The 18,575-nt window shown below is 40.2% G+C and overlaps 1 protein-coding gene across 1 annotated transcript in view; it reads left to right on the top strand.

The window, feature by feature from the left end:
• The window catches only part of Adgrf4 (adhesion G protein-coupled receptor F4), a 42,669-nt gene extending 33,715 nt beyond the window's left edge, over positions 1 to 8,954 (top strand). Inside the window, exon 10 of the mRNA XM_051152940.1 lies at positions 8,840 to 8,954. The gene's annotated coding sequence lies outside the window, so the exon portion shown is untranslated. The remainder of the gene's footprint in view (positions 1 to 8,839) is intronic.
• Positions 8,955 to 18,575: the final 9,621 nt, after the last annotated feature.

An 18,575-nucleotide genomic window follows, 5' to 3' on the forward strand; every position in this document is an offset into this window, starting at 1 on the left:
TGTACATGTGTTTATGTATATGTGTTTATAACTATGCATGTGTATGTAGAGCTATATATGTGTACATATTATGCATGTGTGCATTTGTAGGTATGTGTGTATATATGTGTGCATGATATATGTAGGACATGCATATAAATGATTATTTATAATATGTATGTATGTGTATGTACTTTTTGTTTTCCTCCATGGCTTGGTTTACGCATGTGTAGTTTCCTATGTTTACCTAATGTTCCTTTCAGCCTCCAAGGCTACCAATCTCTGTCTAGATAACTAACACAACCCCATGAAGAAAAATTCATGTTACACTCAAGTTAATCAGAAATATCCATCCAGCTAGAACAAACTCTAGCTTTTGAGAGCATCTTAGTGGAACTGAGTCTACACCGTGGCGGGCCACCGCTAACGGCAGCCCCACATGCATTGATATCAGTGGGAATGCTTCTGAAACCTTTAAAGTTCCCTCTCTCTTCCCAGACATTCTAAATCACTCAGCTTCTTATCAGGGAAAACAAACACCAAAAAAAAAACCCCAAAAAACAAAAAACAAAAAACAAACCCTTGCAAGAACAAAGAAAGAAATAAATTGGTGCTTAGTAATTTTAACTCAGGTAAATGTATATTGATTTCTTGGTATACACCCCTAGTTTGAATGGTACAGGTGAAGAAAAAACAAACAAACAAACAAACAAACAAAACAAAACAACAACAACAAACTATCAGTCTCTGTTTTGTGACCAAACAAAGAATCATGAAAAAAGCCAAAATAAGACAGGAAAAACTGGGCCCACATGGAGTAGCTACACGAACACTTACTGTAATGAATGTATTGTGTAGCAGAGAGCATCCTAAGAAGCTGATGTGCTCTGAAATGCCTGAGCACAAAGGAACCAGGGAGAGGGCAAGCAGGGCGGGGTCTAACGCATGGGAAGGATCTGAATGGATGTGGCAGGACCTTGTTTTAGGCTGGGAGGGACATGCAAGCTCTTCAGGAAGGGAAGCGAGAAGGACGAATTGGGGCTCTACCTCTTACTCAGGGTCAGCTTTGGATCCCACCCTTGCTTCCCTCCTCACCTTAGAAAGGAAAACATCCTACCTGCCTCTCCTTAGGCTTCCTGGCCAAAAGAACGGACTCTACCTCTGGTCCTGGGTAGAGGCAGACATTCTGATCTGCTCCAAAACAGAGCCTGTCTGTCACCTGGCCAGGAGAGCACTAAGGAAAGTTTAGATGGGAAAAAAATAACCATCCCTTTAAAGAGACAATGTACTTATCCTCCCAACAAGCCCATCTCCTATGACACTCCTTACCGAGCCTCCACCATTCAGCTCACTCATGTTTCTTTCAAACCCAGAAAAGGTTAAACTTTCTTTCTTTTTTTCTTTTCTATCTCTTTTTTTCTTTCTGATACTGGTCAAAAGTCTAAGCTGTATTTGTGACAACTCTCAGCTTTTTCAATCTTTCTCTAAACCACCCCCCACCCCCGGCCCCCATTCACCATAAGCTGCTTGCTGACATCCACTGCTGAGGCTGCCCTGACCCTGACACCAGAAGATTTCTTTCTTTTCTCCATGTTCTTTCCCTCAGTAGGTGCTGGGTGTACAAAGCGAGGCCACGGCCACTCCAAGGCATGGTTGGGGAGAAGGTTTTGATTGTAGAAATGAGGGACAGGACAGCCATAGTCTTCTGGAAGAGTCCCCAGCAGGGTAAACCAGACCATGAGAGAAGCTGGTGGTGGGCATGAGAGAGGAGGTCATGGCTGAAACTGCAGGAATGAGAAAGTGGCACAGGAAAGCCCATGAGCTGGGGAAGTTTAGGGTGTGGGGAGGAGTGAGAAGAGCTGAGAGGATACAAGTACTCAGTGACCCTGGAGGCCGGCAGACATTTTGGCCTTCTAATAGGCACCACAGTTAGCCATTTGTCATGAGTTTCTTTTGGATATGACACTGGAAATTTCAGGTTTCCTACCCTTTTGTTTTTCTTCCCCTTTTTCCTCTAATAAAAGTGTCCTCAAGCTTTCTTCCAAGTCCTTTTCAAAATTCTTTTATTAGCTAGGCCAAGAAATTATGAGAGGGAACCCCAAATTTTCCTGGTAACACTTGCTCTGGGTTTTATATGTCAGATAGTAATAAGTATGGGACTAATTTGTGTTTTAAAGAAAAATGGTTGATTATATGTAACTGTGATGACTATTCTTGGTTGTCAACTTTACTGCATTTGAAATTAACCAAACCCAAATGATTGTGAGGGACTTTTTAACATAGAATCATTTGCAGTGGGAAGGCCAACTTTCAATCTGGATTTTTTTTGAAGTGGGGAAATCCACCTTACTTGCAGGCAGCTATGGAGGCCGCCCCCACCCCCCGCCAACACCAAGTTGCTGGCCATGAGTACAGTAGACAAGACTTCTGGGAGTCAGCCTCACAGAGATCATTTTATTGTTTTGGGCGTGAGGTAGATAATGGTTCTTAGGGTTACAGGGTGGAAGGATTCATTGGTCATAACGTAGTACTTAATTATACGAGTAAGGGGAAGGAGTGGGCATGCTAAGTCACATAGCACTTGTAGGAGGCTCTGTGCAGGGTCAGCCTCCAAGCAGGGTCAGGCATCTGTGCCTAGAGATACTGTCCAGATAAGGTCCAGCAGAGAAGAGTAGTCCCTGCTGAGAAAGGGAGTCCTTCATTTTGCACCAAATTCAGAGAGCTGTGCGGACACAGACTTGACAGATTTCTATCTTAATAGCAGAGTCTTCCTACAGGCAGCCTAAAGACACGGAAGTGGGAAGCTTGGTCTCTTTGCCTGCTTGCTCTTGCCTCACTAGCAAGCCCACTCCGTCACTGGCATCAGAGCCACATGGACTGAACAACTAGTGGATTCTTGGACCTTTATTCTATGATTTCTGTGTTTTCCAGAGAACCCTGACTGACGCACAACCAAGCGGAGAAGTGTGGGGGAGTTAACGGCACAGACTGGAGAGGATGTTTATCCTGAGTGCGTTACATAAGCCTTCGAATAAATTTCCTGCTCTGACTCTAGCATCTAGGAGATGAGCTTCTGACAGAAATATCTCATCCCTGATCAACCCAGCTTGCAACTTTCCTCCCGGGAGTTTCTCCCTCCCGGCGACTGTCATATTTGTGCATAAGTCAATGGTGGAGTGGGTGTGGCTCCATTCCAACTTTTAAAAACCAAATCCATTTTAATCCACCTATTGTGGCCATGTGATGTGTCATCATTTCCCCATGCCTGTATTTTATTTATTTTTTTTCTTGAGGGGGTGTGGCTGAAGACTTGCAACACAAATATGAGATATAGTGGACAGCTTTTACTCAGTATTTGGTTTTCCATCCAACTCTTCAAAAGATAGTTCCCCACTCCCCAGGGCGTGGCTTCTACAGACTTAGAGCACTGGACAAAATGGATAGCTCACATGAATTATACAATAAGGGGTGTGATGCCCACACCCTGCTATGACCCACAGCTTCCTTGGGGGAAGGGCCTGTTAAGTTTTATGAGCTCTCTCTACAGGGTATGATGAGTTGTCAAAGAACAGATTGTAGCTGATAAAAAAATAAAGACTATTGAAACCCAGCAATCAGGAGACCATCAGGTGTGTACAGAATGGTATCACTCCACTCTATATAGAAAGGTGTCCTAAGAGAGTGGCGCAAGTGGGGTATAGAAATCAAGGAATGAACTGAACCCCTAAGCTTCTGGACCTGTGAATTTGGGGGACAGTATGTGTCAATTAAACAGCATAAGCCAACAGAAAAGAAGTGAGGGCTGGAAACACATAGACAGGCATGTCAAGCCTCTATGGGTGTCTTGGGCAAGCTATTGGTCTACTTGTGTCTACTATTTTATTTTCCTATAAAATGAACATTCAATGCCTTGTTGTGCTGTAGAGAGTGAAGAAGGTGTTGACTGTGAAAATGCTTGCCCCTGTGTGTGACACATGCTACAAGTTTCAGCAATGTTATCTTTTCCCATCCTTGTTTGTTTGGAGGTGTTGGCTTTGCACAGCAAGGAAGTTGGTAATTAGAGCACTTTCTCTCCCTCTCTCTCTCTCTCTTTCTCTCTTTCTCTCTTTCTCTCTCTCTCTCTTTCTCGCTCTTTCTTCCTTCACCCCTCCCTCCCTTCCTGTTTTCTTTTCCATTGCTGAGGATTGAAGTCTGGGGCATGGACATGCTGAGGTGTGTTTTATCTACATCCTTAATTCTGGTAGTGCGGACTAGAGAAAGAGAATCGATGATTTCCATAGAATGGTTTTCACTAGGCCAAAGAGCAAGAGCTACCTGGGGATAGGTGGTGATCTCTAAATAGTCTTCTAGTGATCTGGTGTGGTCAAAGGTTTTTTTTTTCTTTCAGTTTCTGTGAAGAATTTCAATTAAATTTTGTATTATCAAAGTATTAATAAAAGTATAATCTCAAAAATTACCTCAAAATTTAAGAAGATTTCTAAGGACGGACAAGAGTAAAGAAGGTGAAAAGAGAGAAAAGGAAATAAATACATACACATTTATTTAAGCATACATTCATTGTAAAATACTAATTAATAAAGCAGCAGTTTTCTTTAACCCTGATGACTTCCAAAATAATAAACACAGAGAGACTATGATTTATTTTGAAGCTGTAGGCACTATACTGGAAACATTCTGAGCTGCTCTAACCTACTATCCCTACAACCCACATGCAAGCCAATCACTTGCCAATCTGATGACTCCCGGGTGGCTTCTGCTCCATCAGCCTGTCCTCATGGCCACATGCTTATTGTCCATCTTGCCCCATGGCAATTCCTTTCTCTCTGGCCTCCTCTCCTCCTGCCACCCTTCTGCCTCCCTTCCTGTCCTTGTGGTCTCTCGACCCCAAGCCTCGGAACCTAAACTCTGCCTACCTTTCTTCTGCCCAGTCATAGGGTTCAGCATCTGTATTAGCCAATCAGGGATAATTGGGGAACATTCGTTACATCACATGGGTACAGGAGATGGTTCAACATTCATAACAATGCCCATGGCAGGGTGGTAATCAGAACTCTGGGCACTGGAATCAGTTTCTGAAAATTCAGTGCACAAGACTCCCCTTCAACAATTCCAGGCGAGGTGGTTGTAAGGCTTCTGGCAATGGGTAGAAGGCATGCATCTTAGTTCCTTTCTGAGTGTTAGATTGCCATCAATTAAGTAGGTTAGAACACTATAATTTTACTATTTTAAAAACCTAGAGGTTCTTATCTGGGTCTCATTGGATAGATCAAGGAGTCAATAGACCTGATCTTCCATTAAAAGGTTATAGGGGAGAACTAATTTTCTTCTTTTTTAGGTTTATAGAGTTCACTCGATGTCATTGTCACTGGACCACAATCTGCAAGGCCCAGCATGGGTTGAGTTTGTCCCACACTCAGTCATAGTGACTCTGTAGATAAAATTTCCATTGTCTCATTTTTTATGACCCCTCTTTCTCCACTAAGGATCCTTGTGATTTCACAAGGCCAAACCTGGAACATGCAGAACAGTTGCTCCCTATCAGAATTGTTAATTGCATCTGATAAAACAGCCTTCCCTTCCAGGAAAGAAACGTAGTCAGTCACAATTTCTGGGAATAAGACATGGAAATTATGGGAGTGATGAGGAGGTTGGTATTTCTCTGCCTTCCACAGAGTGGTTTTGAAATTATAATATATTTCCTTCATATTTTTTATATTTATTTACTATGTGTGTATACATTTTCACAGAGGTGTCTCAAGGGTCATGCATGTGCCATGAAGCGCATGTGGGGGTCAGATGACAATTTATGGGAGACTTTGTTTTTATCTCTTTCAACTATGTGGGCCAAGGCGAAGGGTCTCAGGTTGTCGGGTCTTCAGGCTTGGCAGCAAGCGCCTTTACACAATAAGCCACCTTCCCAGCCCTGTTTTGTTCCTTTTACCCATGTAAAATTAACAAATCTGAAAGGGGAAAAACAAACAAACATGAAGAGAATACGTCCGAGATACGTTTTACATGACATCCAGGCCTCAAGACCATATACGATGAATGGTTTCACTTATAGGAGGCAACACTCAGCTCTGTAGTCACTTGTGTAAATCATTAAGGCAGTTGGTTGGAGAGCTTCGATTCAAGTTGTGACATGCAATTAGTTATAAATGCTGCACAGATCTTCCCTCCTTCTTCTTCTTCTTCTTCTTCTTCTTCTTCTTCTTCTTCTTCTTCTTCTTCTTTCTTCTTCTTCTTTTTCTTCTTCTTCTTCTTCTTCTTCTTCTTCTTCTTCTTCTTCTTCTTCTTCTTCTTCTTCTTCTTCTTCCTCTTCTTCCTCTTCTTCCTCTTCTTCTTCCTCTTCTTCCTCTTCTTTTTTTTTTTTTGACTTGCCATCTCCAGTGAATACGAGTAAAATATTTTGTCTCCACCACATTGTTAGCAAGTGTTCTTTTCAAGTTCTTCAAGCGCCTTGCAGTTGGGAATATTAGTAAGAATCATGACCTGCTCAAAGCTGCGAGCTGGCACCCAGCAAACATCTGACATCAGACTTTTTATCAGGTATGGAACAAGATAGTAAGCCAGAGTCACTGGTGATTGGGGCTGCTGGGTGGGCAGTCTCTGGAAGTTTGCTCTTGGTAGCTTCTGTTGTCTTAAAGAAAAAGACCAAAAACTCACCAGAATCAGAGAAGATAGTTAAGAAGGTGAAGAGCTGTCTTTTCTGAGGAGGGGCGGGGATTGTTGGATATTAGAGCTCAAACATATGGACTCAAGTATGCTAAGCAACTACTCTACCACTGAGGTACGTCCAGTCAGTCGCCTTTTATTTTGAGACACGTTCTTCCTAGGTTGCCCAGGATGGCCTTGCCCTTGGGATGCTTTTGCTTCTGTCTTTTAAGTAACCGAGATTACAGATTTGTTCAACCACGTGAGATCTGGAATGCTCCCTTTGGAGACTGGAGTACTTCTGGACTGCTGGGCAACATAAAGGGGCTACTTCCCTTTGTGGCACATAATTACTCATAGAGATTGAAGGTGGATGTGATGAATTGGATTTAATGGAGTCTGTGGTTTTTAAAGCAAGAGGGATCAGAACATGAGGGACATACAAAGGATTTACTACGGTATGTTAGCTAGTGTAGTGTAAACAGCAAGGGTGCGAGGATTACAAAGGAGACTTAAGAATTCATGGAACTGTGGGAACCTGTCATTTGGGCCAACCTGAATCTGTATTCCTTGGCCACAGTCACTGATGTTTTGGTTCAGAATAAACTACTTTTTTTTTTTTTTGATGATCTGCAAAGACTTTATTTCCACATAAGGCAATATTTATAGACACATGTGTAGGCTTTGGAATATCTTTTGATGAACCATGGAACGCACAGCAGGTATCTGTACAGAATTGCATTGTTTCCTTTACTCTGTGTTTCCTTCATTCTCTTTTAAGGGGAGTCCAGTTTTCTTTTCTTTGTGTCTACTCTTTTTTTCATGGCTATGGCTTTTATCTACTTCTTTTTTTTTTTTATTAATTTATTCTTGTTACATCTCAATGTTTATCCCATCCCTTGTTTCATCCCATTCCTCCCTCCCTCCCCCCCCCATTTTCCCATTATTCCCCTCCCCTATGACTGTTCCTGAGGGGGATTACATCCCCCTATATATTCTCATAGGGTATCAAGTCTCTTCTTGGCTACTTGCTGTCCTTCCTCTGAGTGCCACCAGGTCTCCCCCTCCAGGGGACATGGTCAAATGTGAGGCTAAACTACTTTTTATTTCCTTTTGAGGTGAGATGTGTGTTCTGAATCAGCAGTTCTGGAATCTGAGGGTGGGGAATGGAGTGTTCTTGTCAAGGGAAGGGGTGTTTATATATAATTATGCAAGAGCTTTCTCACCACTCTGGGAGTGCGAAGCATAACCCTAATGGTGTTTCTTGCATTCAGTTTCTTTTACTGATGTTTTTTGGAGGCTTTTGTAGATGCAGACACGGTGCCGATTGCACTTCTCCTTATAACAATAACATCTGGTGGCAGCATCTTGTTCCTAGGACATGGAAGCATGAGGTTTAGGTAGGAATAGTGTTACATTGCCTCAGAGGGAGAATGTTTATCTGGGGATACCTTGCAAAAAAGAGAACAAGAGTTTATATTATTGCCATAAGAAATCTCGAAGGCACCTAGGACAGCACACTCTGGAGCTCCTTGGTTCCTATTACATGCTGAGCTCTGGCTGCAGACTGTGCCCTTGAAGCCGACTCAGCTGGGAAACAGTGTCAAGCACTTAATATGTCTACAGCGGCATCCCAAGGGACAAGGGCTGAATGTTGGAGAGTCTTGAAAGTTACCCTCCATCGATCTAGCGTTCGACTTCTATAACATAAACAAGAACATAGAGACTGATTTATTTCTTTGTGTTATTTTCCTGTAAGCATTTTGAATCTTAAACTGTACTATTTAATGAAGGTTATGTATACACTACTAGCGTGGCCACTAATGTTCCACAATGTCAGATTTTTAAAAAATGCATTTATATTAGGAATATGTGGGGGACCGAATATTTGTGCTTTGTGTTTCTATATTCATTGGCACTTGCAAGTACCTAACAAGGGATGGTTGAAGGATTTAAATTCAATTATTCAAGAGCCCTTTGGCCTAGTTTTTCTCTTGTATGTCAGTCTTTCTCTGCCCTGCAGTCCCTTTTGATACCAATTATATTACTGATTGATTGCCAAGGGTATGGAGCCATAGGGGTAGGTCAGCTAGATTCATTTGTCCTATTTTAAGAACAAATTGAAAGTTGTCTCAGTTGGCGGTGTCTAACTTCAACCTCACAGAGAGAAAAATATTAACAGGAATCAACTCTGCTTATTTCACAGGTCAAGTTGGTCTCTGGTGTCCATGGGGACGCTTGAGAAGAAGCCGATTGCATTGAGACGTGTGGAAATAAGATCGATAATGTTCAGTAACTGAGCAAGATTACCAGAAGTCAACGAAGCCTGTAACAGGGGTCCTGCGGATCCACACCCAGGACTGTCGACACTTGGCAGGTGATGGAGAAAGTCTAATTGTGGCCAAAGATGAATCACTGTACGTGGCCGTTACGCCTCTCTTCACCCTGCTCCATTTTTGGATCAGTATAACCTGCCCCAGAGAGACTGTCTAATTTAAACCCTAACTTACCTGAATCAAAGTGAGTCAGACCTTGTAAATAAAACTGCCCGCAAGACAAGAGCTGCTTTGTTTTTCTCATAGCTTCTCTTCTCAGAACTGAGTCCTGTGTCTTGTCTGTGTATTAGAGAAATGGTAAGTGCCACAGGACTGAAATGACTGACAAGAGGGAGAAGAAATGCCACAAATTTAGACTATTTTCCTTGACATGAAGATGAAAAAAAAAAATCCCCCAAACAAACAAATAAACAAAAACAAAAAAAGAGGCTATTTTAAGCTTTATGACGATGCTTATAATCATGTACTGGTTCTTTAAAAGGGAAGAGAAATAAGTGATGAGATAACAATTGAGTTGTAATCTGAATAAATTAATTAAATTAAAAAAAAAAAAAAAAGGGAGGAGAATAGAGACTCCAGAGGTGGCTTAGGAGCTAGGAACACTTATTGCTGTTGCAAAGGACCCGGGTTCAGTTCTAGCACCCCTATGGTGGCTGGCAACCACCTGTACCTCCAGTTCTGGAGGACACAGTACCTTCTTTTGATGTCTGTGGGCCCATGCATATGCAGTGCACATACACACATGCAGGCAAAACACTCATACATACAAAAAAAAAAAAAAACAACTTTTCTGGGGTCATTGGCACACTTCTGTAATCCCAGCCCTTGGGGAGGAAGAGTCAGGTGGATCTCTGTGAGTTCAAGGCCAACCTGGTTTACAAAGGCAGTCCAGGACAGCCAAGGCTACACAGAGAAATCCTGTCTCAAAACAAACAAACAAACAAACAAACAAACAAACAAACAAACCACCCTAATTTGAAAAGCAGAGAATTACTCAGTGGGTTAAAAGTGAATGACTAAGTTAAAACATGAAATTGGGAGGAGGACATGGTGGAACATTCTGTAGGGAGTGAGAAGAGACAGGAGTAGATATGATTAAGGTACATTGTATACGTAAATGGAATTTTCAAAGCCTGTGACAAAATTTAAAAAGGAGAGAATGATTGCATTTCTAAACATTGCCCAATAACAATAAAGGACGTACACATGTGTGCGTTTTCATATGTACACATGCATAAATACATGTACAATTTAGACCTGTATATATAGCACACACACCTGACATCTATTATGCCTTCCTTTAAAAACATCCATATCCTATGCTCTAAAAAGACAGGAACTCCCAAAAGCAAAGCTTTGTAAAAGCATGTCTTCTGTATTCTGCATGAAACACCCAGAAAAGACGTGCATAAAAGTCTTAGTTGCAGAGCACAGAGTTATTAGGGTGACTTAGTACACAATTCCAGCAAAGAGAAGACTCAGAATTTCCCAATTAGGTTTTTTTTTGTCACACAGGGATCCTGACACTGTATTTTTATTGCTCACCACATTGTTACTGGTCTGGCACAAGTTGAGGATGTTCACAGAGCATGCATGTGGCACAAGTACGACCTTTCCACATGTTTTACCACAACACTCATTTCCAATAATTATCTCCCAACTGAAAGTCAACAGCAATGGCCGTTTTCTCTTCTTTCTCCCTGTCTTACGTCAGTTGACAGCTGATTTAGTTTGCTCTAGTTGTGCTTACAAGCATAGCAGGGTTCAACGCTTTGCCCTATGATTTCTAGGTCTCTAAGTTTACCTGGGGTGACTGATAATTCACTGGGCGGCAGCTGATAGTGGGACAGTGTCAAGAGGGAGGCCTGTCAGACCAGCCCTCTCCACAGCTTCCAGCCAAGCCTCCCACTTTTGTGAATGGAAAGCAAATGAATCAAACCAAGATGAAAATGACAGCCATTTCTGCAGATGAACTCATAACATGCACTGTCATTTCATAAGAAACCTCTCTAGACACCTGGGCAAGAAGGTGATGAGGTAGACCCTTCAGGCACTGTTACACTGAGATTGACCTGACATGTTGTGTTATGATGAAATAGACCTCTCAGGTTGTGTTACACTGAGATTGACCTCACTGGTTGTGTTATGATGAGATATACATCACATGTTGTGTTATGCTGAGATAGACCTCCCAGGTTGTGTTATGATGAGATAGACCTCCCAGTTTGTGTTACATTGAGATTGACCTCACCAATTGTGTTATGGTGAGATAGACCTCACAGGTTGGGTTATGGATACATTAGGCAATCTAATGTCACTTTAAGCATCTGGTTTTGAAGATGATCTTGCTGACTTCCAAAAGACCGGACATCTTAAAAAGGTAACAAATACCTTTTAGCAACAGTAAGGCCATGACAAACATTTATAAAAATGGTAAGCTTAAATGGGTAAAAGCGAGGAATTTTTTTTCTTGACTTTCCTAAAGCTGTGGAAAGCGGTTCCACTTTGGAGAGAAAAACAGACACATAAACAGACAGACAGACAGACAGGCTGAAGTGGAAGTTTCTGGTTTCTTTGAAGACTCAGTTGTGCCATGATGATTTGCTGGAAGATGTCTTCTGAGAGGAGATGTGATATTTTGCTGGGAGCAGATGTGAGATGGTGCGTGATGTTTCAAAGGAGTATGAATAGAATCCCATGGACAGTGAGTGGGACAATGCTTTTTGCACTGCTATGGCACCATGCAGCGCTTTGCTGGTCTTTGCTCATCTTCGCAGAAAGAAATGTTTCAGAAAATTTCTCGTGCTACTCTGGCTGATTCTGGCCACTTCCTCTGATTCGTGCAGATTCTGTGGAGCCTCGCTGTTTCTGCTGGATTGTGCTACCTCTAAGGATTCACATTGCTGTTTGGAGTTTGCTATCGGAGTGGACAGCTGGCATCCTGACAGTGCAGAGTGGAACTGTCCCACAGAGTTATGTCTAAACAGACCTACAACCCTTTTTTCCTATTAACATTCTTTCTCCCCTTCTCTGGTCAGGGGATTAGACGTGAGGTTGAAGTGTTTAAGAACCCTAAATAAAGTAGGTTTTGGAAAGTCTAAGTCTACATAGAAAGACAGACAGATAGATATACACACAGACAGACAAAGCTGTTATGTGGTTTCTCCTTCAGTTTCTGTCTTGAAACACATTTATTTGGAACATGGTACTCTGAGGAAGATAACACTCTCCTCTCCCCAGTAAGCCAATTTAGTCTTCTCTCTTTAAGTAAATATAGCTTTCTGAAGGCTCCCAGCCTATTACCTTTTTACTTATAATATTGAACTTTCTGATGACTGCAAGCGATTTTTTTTAGCATCCAATTAAAAGTTGAGGTTACTAGGGATGTTGCGAGCACAGTATTTCTAAATCAGCCAACAGGTGGACAATATTCACACATTCTTGGTCTTTGCAAAACAAGAACCTAGTGTGCAAATGTGACACTGAGTGTCAGTGTCTATAATAGCTTATTTCTCATCCTATTTCTTCCTGTATTGAATCCAACAACCCGAGAAGCTCACTCTCTCCCCTCTAAAATTAGTTTCTATTTTATCTTATTTTTAAAATAGAAACAGGCAAAAACCAAAGAAAAATTATTTTCATTTTCCAGAAAATAAGAAAACCTTTATAGGTTTATTAGTTGTGATAGCCATTCCATTAAAGAATATTTTACAAAAAGTCCTACTATTGCATTTAAGTGGAAGAAGTTCTTCTTTGGTATGTGCATGCATGTGTGTGTGTGTACATGTTCAATGATCATTGTGAATTACAAATCAGTAGAGCTTTCAAAACTCCATCCAGAATTTTTTAATACTATACTACTCTTCAAAATACAGGGCTTATTTACTTTTGTTATTCCAGGAATATTACTGGGATAAAACTTCATATTTTAAATTTAATAGGAGGTACACTAAAAGTAACCTTTAACTAAAAATAACATCTAAAACACTCTCTAAGCAGGACATCAAGATGGCTACACTGGCCAATGGTGCTTGCTGCCAAGCCTGGTGACCTGTGTTTGATCACTGGAACACATATGGTGGAAGCAGTGAACACACACACACACACACACACACACACACACAAACACGACTATAAATAAAAATTTAAAATACTCCCTAAGGCTCTCTTTCTTCCCCTAAAGGCTATTTTTAATGAAAAAACCATTAATTTATCACTTTTCAAGTACATACTGTTTTTTATATGTGTGCCATTATGAATTACTTGGGTGGTATGTTTTCCTGCAATACTATTTCTCATATGTAGATTTGTGTTTTTTTTGTAGTTCCTATTCCAATGATTATACACAAAAAGATACATACAGCTGGTACATTTTTGTATGCTTGAGTATTATATTAGCAATGAACATTTCTTTTGCTTCGGATTTCTTTCATTATCATAAATATGCACTAACCAACCTAATGTAGTTTAGAATGCATTTTGGATAATATTTAAACTGCTTTAAAGGTTACTATGTAATCAGTTTTTGTAAATGTCCGAAGTTCATGTAAAAAATGTTTATTGTGCAGTGAGCGAGTGCAGTGTGTGGTGTGCTAGCTAAGTCATCTTGACCATTCTTGCTTTGAGTTATTGCATCTGCTTAAATCCAAAAGTGCACCCCACCCACGTGGACGGGTGAAAGCACCTTAGCTGTGTTAGGGGTGGTTTGACTTGTGGAAAAAAGGAGGCCATGATTTTCAAAACCATGTCTGTCCAAATCAAATACACTTAATAATTGTGCCAGCTCGGCCCACTTTATGTCAGTTTAGGCTGAGGAGCATCTTGTTATTAGGAATATGTTGGGTTATTGGGGATTTGACAAACATTCTCTTTGGTTCAAGAGACTACTACATTGGAGTAAACAGTAAATACTCGTGAAAACTCACCTGCGACTCAGCCAGGCCTGCAGCAACTCAGCCAATGACCATTAAACAGACATAGACAATAAGGTTCTCTGTCTTTTGTTTGTTTGTTTGTTTTTTAAATGAGTATCAACAGAAATTTAGGAGAGCTCCATGGTGAGTGCCATCTGTTACCAGTGCAGTTGGTGTCTATGTTGACTAGTTCTATGTCAACTTGACACAAGCTACAGTCGCTTGTAGGGAAGAAGAGGGAAAGTAAATTGAGAACATCCCTCCATAATCCCTCCAAGAAATCCAAATGAAACAAACAAACAAACAAGAAAACAACCAACCAAACAAGTGACTTGAAAATGGAACTAGATCCAATAAAGGAGCATCCTGGAGCTGGAACATCTAGGTATGTGAGCAGGAACTACATATAAGCATCACCAACAGAATACAAGAGATGGAAGAGATAATCTCAGGCATGAAAGATAGGATAGAAGAAATTGATACATCAGTCAAAGAAAATGTTAAATCTAAAAAATTCCTGCCACAAAACATCCAGGAAGTTTGGGACACTATGCAAAGACCAAACTGAAGGATAATAGGAATAGAAGAAGGAGACAAATCCCAATGCAAAGGCCCAGAAAATATTTTTTAAACAAAATTACAGAATAAAAATTTACTAACCTTAAGTAGGACATGCTTATACAGGTACAGGAAGTTTACAGAATGCCAAATAGATTGGTTCATAAAAGAAAGTCCCCTTACCACACAATAACACACTAGACATACAGAACAAAGAAATAAATTAAAAGTTGCAAGGAAAAAGATCAAGTAACATATAAATGTAGACCCATTAGAATTACACCTGACTTCTCAATAGAGACTCTAAAAGCCAGAATGGTCTAGACAGATGTTTTGCAGTCTCTAAAAGACTGCAGGTATCATCCCAGACTACTATACCCAGCAAAATTTTCAATTACCATAGATGGAGAAAACAAGATGTTCCATGACAAAGTCAAATTTAAACAATACCTATCCACAAATATAGCTCTACAGAAGGTATTAGAAGAATATTTCCAACCTAAGGAGGTTAACTACACCATTAAAACACAGGAAATATATAATCTTGCAACAGCAAAAAACCAAAGAAGGGAAACACACACATACTTCACCACCACCATGACCACCACCACCATCATCAACAACAATATAACAGGAATTAACAATCAATGGTCATTAACATTTGTCAATATCAATGAACTAAATTTCCTAATACAAAGACACAGGCTAACACAGAGTATGTGAAAACAGGATCCATCCTTCTGTTGTATACAAGAACAACTCAATGTCAAAGATAGACATTACCTCAGAGTAAAGGATTGGAAAAAGATCTTCCAAGCAAATGGACCCAAGAAACAAGCTGGAGTAGCCATTCTAGTATCTAACAAAATTGACTTCCAATCAAAATTAATCAAAAGAGATGGAGAAAGACACTTCACAGTCATCAAAGGAAAAAAATCCACTAAGATGACGTATCAATTCTTAACAGCTATGCTCCAACTGCAAGGACATCCACATTTGTGAAAAAAAGTATTAAAGCTTAAAATACACATTGGACCTCACACATATATAGGGGGACATTTTAACACCCTATTCTTGCCATTGGGAAGGTCATCATGACAAAAACTAAACAGAGAAATAATGGAGATAACAGAAGTTATGAATCAAATGGATCTAACAGATATCTGCAGAACATTTCACCCTAACACACACACAAAAAAATAGACCTTCTTCATAGCATATCATGGAACTTTCTTCAAAATTGACAACATATTGGGTCACAAGACAAATTTCAACAGATAAAAGAAAATTGAAATAACTCTCTGTATTCTATCAGACCACTGCATATTAAAGCTGTGTTTCAACAACAACAGAATCAACAGAAAGGCTAAGAACTCATGGAAAGTGAACAACTCTCTACTGAATGGCCACTGGATCAAGGCAGAAAGAAAGAAAGAAATTAAAGACTTCCTAGATTCAACAAAAATGATGGTACAACATACCCAAACTTACGGGATGCAATGAAAGATGTGCTAAGAGGAAAGTGCATAGTACTAAGTACTTTCATAAAGAAACTGGAGTAATCTCATACTAGCAACTTAACAACACACCTGAAAGCTCTAGAACAAAAAGAAGGAACAGCAAACACATTCAAGAGGAATAAATGGCAGGAACTAATCAAACTGAAGGCTGAAATCAATAAAATAGAAACAAAGAGAGCAATAGAAAGAATCAATGAAACAAAGAGCTGATTCTTTGAGAAAATCATCAAGATAGACAAACCCTTAACTAAACTAACCAAAAGACACAGAGAGAGAATATTCAAATAAACAAAATCAGAAACAAAAAGAGGAACATAACAACAGACACTAAGGAAATCCAAAGAATCATTAGGTCATACTTCCAGAAACCTATACTCCACAAAATTAAAAAAATAATCTAAAAGAAATGGACACTTTTCTTGATAGATACCATGTATTAAAGTTAAATCAAGATCAGATAAACAATTTAAATATACCTATTACCACTAAGGAAATAGAAGGCATAAAAAATCTGCCAACCAAAAAAGCCCAGGGCCAGATGGTTTTAGCACAGAATTCTACCAGATTTTCAAAGAAGAACTAATGCCAATACTACTCAAATTATTCCATAAAATCAAAACAGAGGGAACACTGCCAAATTTACTTTATGAGGTCACTGTCACCCTGATAACCAAAGCACCCAAAGGTTTAACAAAGAAAGAGAATTACAGACCAATTTCCCTCATAAAAATAGATGCAAAAATACTCAATAACCAAAACCAAGAACACATCAAAAAATCATCCACCATGATCAGGTAGGCTTTATCACAGAGGTGCACTGATGGCTCAACATATGAAAATCAGTTAATGTAATCACCACATAAACAAACTGAAAGAAAAAAAAACACATCATCATCTCATTAGATGCTGAAAAAGCCTTTAGCGAAGTCCAACACCCCTTCAGGATAAAAGTCTCGGAGAGATCAGGGATATAAGTGACAAACCTCAGCGTAATAAAGAAAATTTGCAGCAAGCCTATAGGCAACATCAAGTTAAATGGAGAAAAACTCAAAGCAATTCCACTAAAATCAAGAACAAGGCAAGGCTGTCTGCTCTCTCTGTAGCTACTCAATACAGTACTTGAAATTCTATCAAGAGCAATAAGACAGATCAAGGGATACAAATTGGAGAAAAGAAGTCAAAGTATCACTATTCACAGATGGTATAGTAGTATATACATAGACAACTTACCAAATTCTACCAGGGAACACCCACAGTGATGCGAGGTAATTCTAACCAAGCAAGAATAAGAACTTCAAATCTTTGAAGAAAGAAATTGAAGAAGATATTGGAAGATGAAAAGATCCCCCGTGTTCATGGATCAGTAGCATTAACATAGTAAAAATGGCCATCTTACCAAAAGTAATCTACAGATTCAAAATGCAATCCTCATCAAAATTCCAACACCATTTTTAATTAATTAACTTGTTCACTTTACATCCCAATCGTAGCACCCTTTCTCCTCTCCTCCCAGTCCCACCTCCCTCCCTCTTCCCCCTCCTCCCCCTGCCATCTCTCAGAAGAGGGGAGCTCCCGACCAACTCACCTCAGCACATTGAGCTCATCAGGACTGAGTGCACCCTCTCCTTCAGTGGCCTGGCAAGGAAGTCCCACCAGAGTGAGGTGATCGAAAAGCATGCTCATAGACAGCCCCTGCTCTCCTTACTAGGGGATCCATATATGTGTAGAGGGCCTAGGTCCAATCCATGGGTGGTCCTTGGTTAGTGCTTCAGTTTCTGCAAGCCCCTTGCATCACCCCCATAGGACCCGGTAAGTTTGGATCCATTGCTAGGTGGAACCTCTCAGAGGACACTTATGCAGAACTCTCAGCTCCTCTCCAGCACCATGTCTACCTGCATGCTGCCATGCTTCCCACCATGGTGATAATGGATTAATCCTCTGAACTATAAGCCAGCCCCAATTATGTGTTTTTCTTTACAAGAGTTGCTCTTGCCCTAGAGTCTATTCACAGCAATAAAACCTTAACTAAGGCAGTAGCATGAATAAGTTTATCATCTTTTCAACAGATTTATTGATATTTTAGTTTGAAATGAGCAAAATATACCAGTAAGCTATGAAAAGGGTTAACATGGAGACCTGTGGCCTTATTTAACTGGACTGATATCCAAAGATGATTGTGACCAAATGTCCAAAGTGGTCTTGTTTTTAGTGTGAAGCATAGTTTAATGATAAAAATCAGGAAGATTTACTGGCATATAAGTGTTTGTCTCTTGGTTGCTTGGCAACAACAGACATCAGGGTCCAAAGATAAAATGACAAACCTGCCGCCTACTCTCTGTCTTGCATTCCTCACCCCCAATCTCTCTTTCTCTCTTCTCTCTCTCTCTCTCTCTCTCTCTCTCTCTCTCTCTCTCTCTCTCTCTCTCTCTCTCTCTCCCTCTTGCACTTTCTCTGCCTCCCTGGGGCGACCCTTCCCCCTTCCTTTCTCTCCCCCATGCTTCTGTATCATATCTGCTGCATGCCATCTTATTTTTTTATTCTAACATAAATAAATTTACTTTATGAGATAAATAGTTATTTGGTAACAAAGGATTTATCTTAGCCACTGCGGTATT

This window comes from Acomys russatus, chromosome 11 (genome assembly GCF_903995435.1).
Source record: "Acomys russatus chromosome 11, mAcoRus1.1, whole genome shotgun sequence".
Classification (NCBI taxonomy): Eukaryota; Metazoa; Chordata; class Mammalia; order Rodentia; family Muridae; genus Acomys; species Acomys russatus.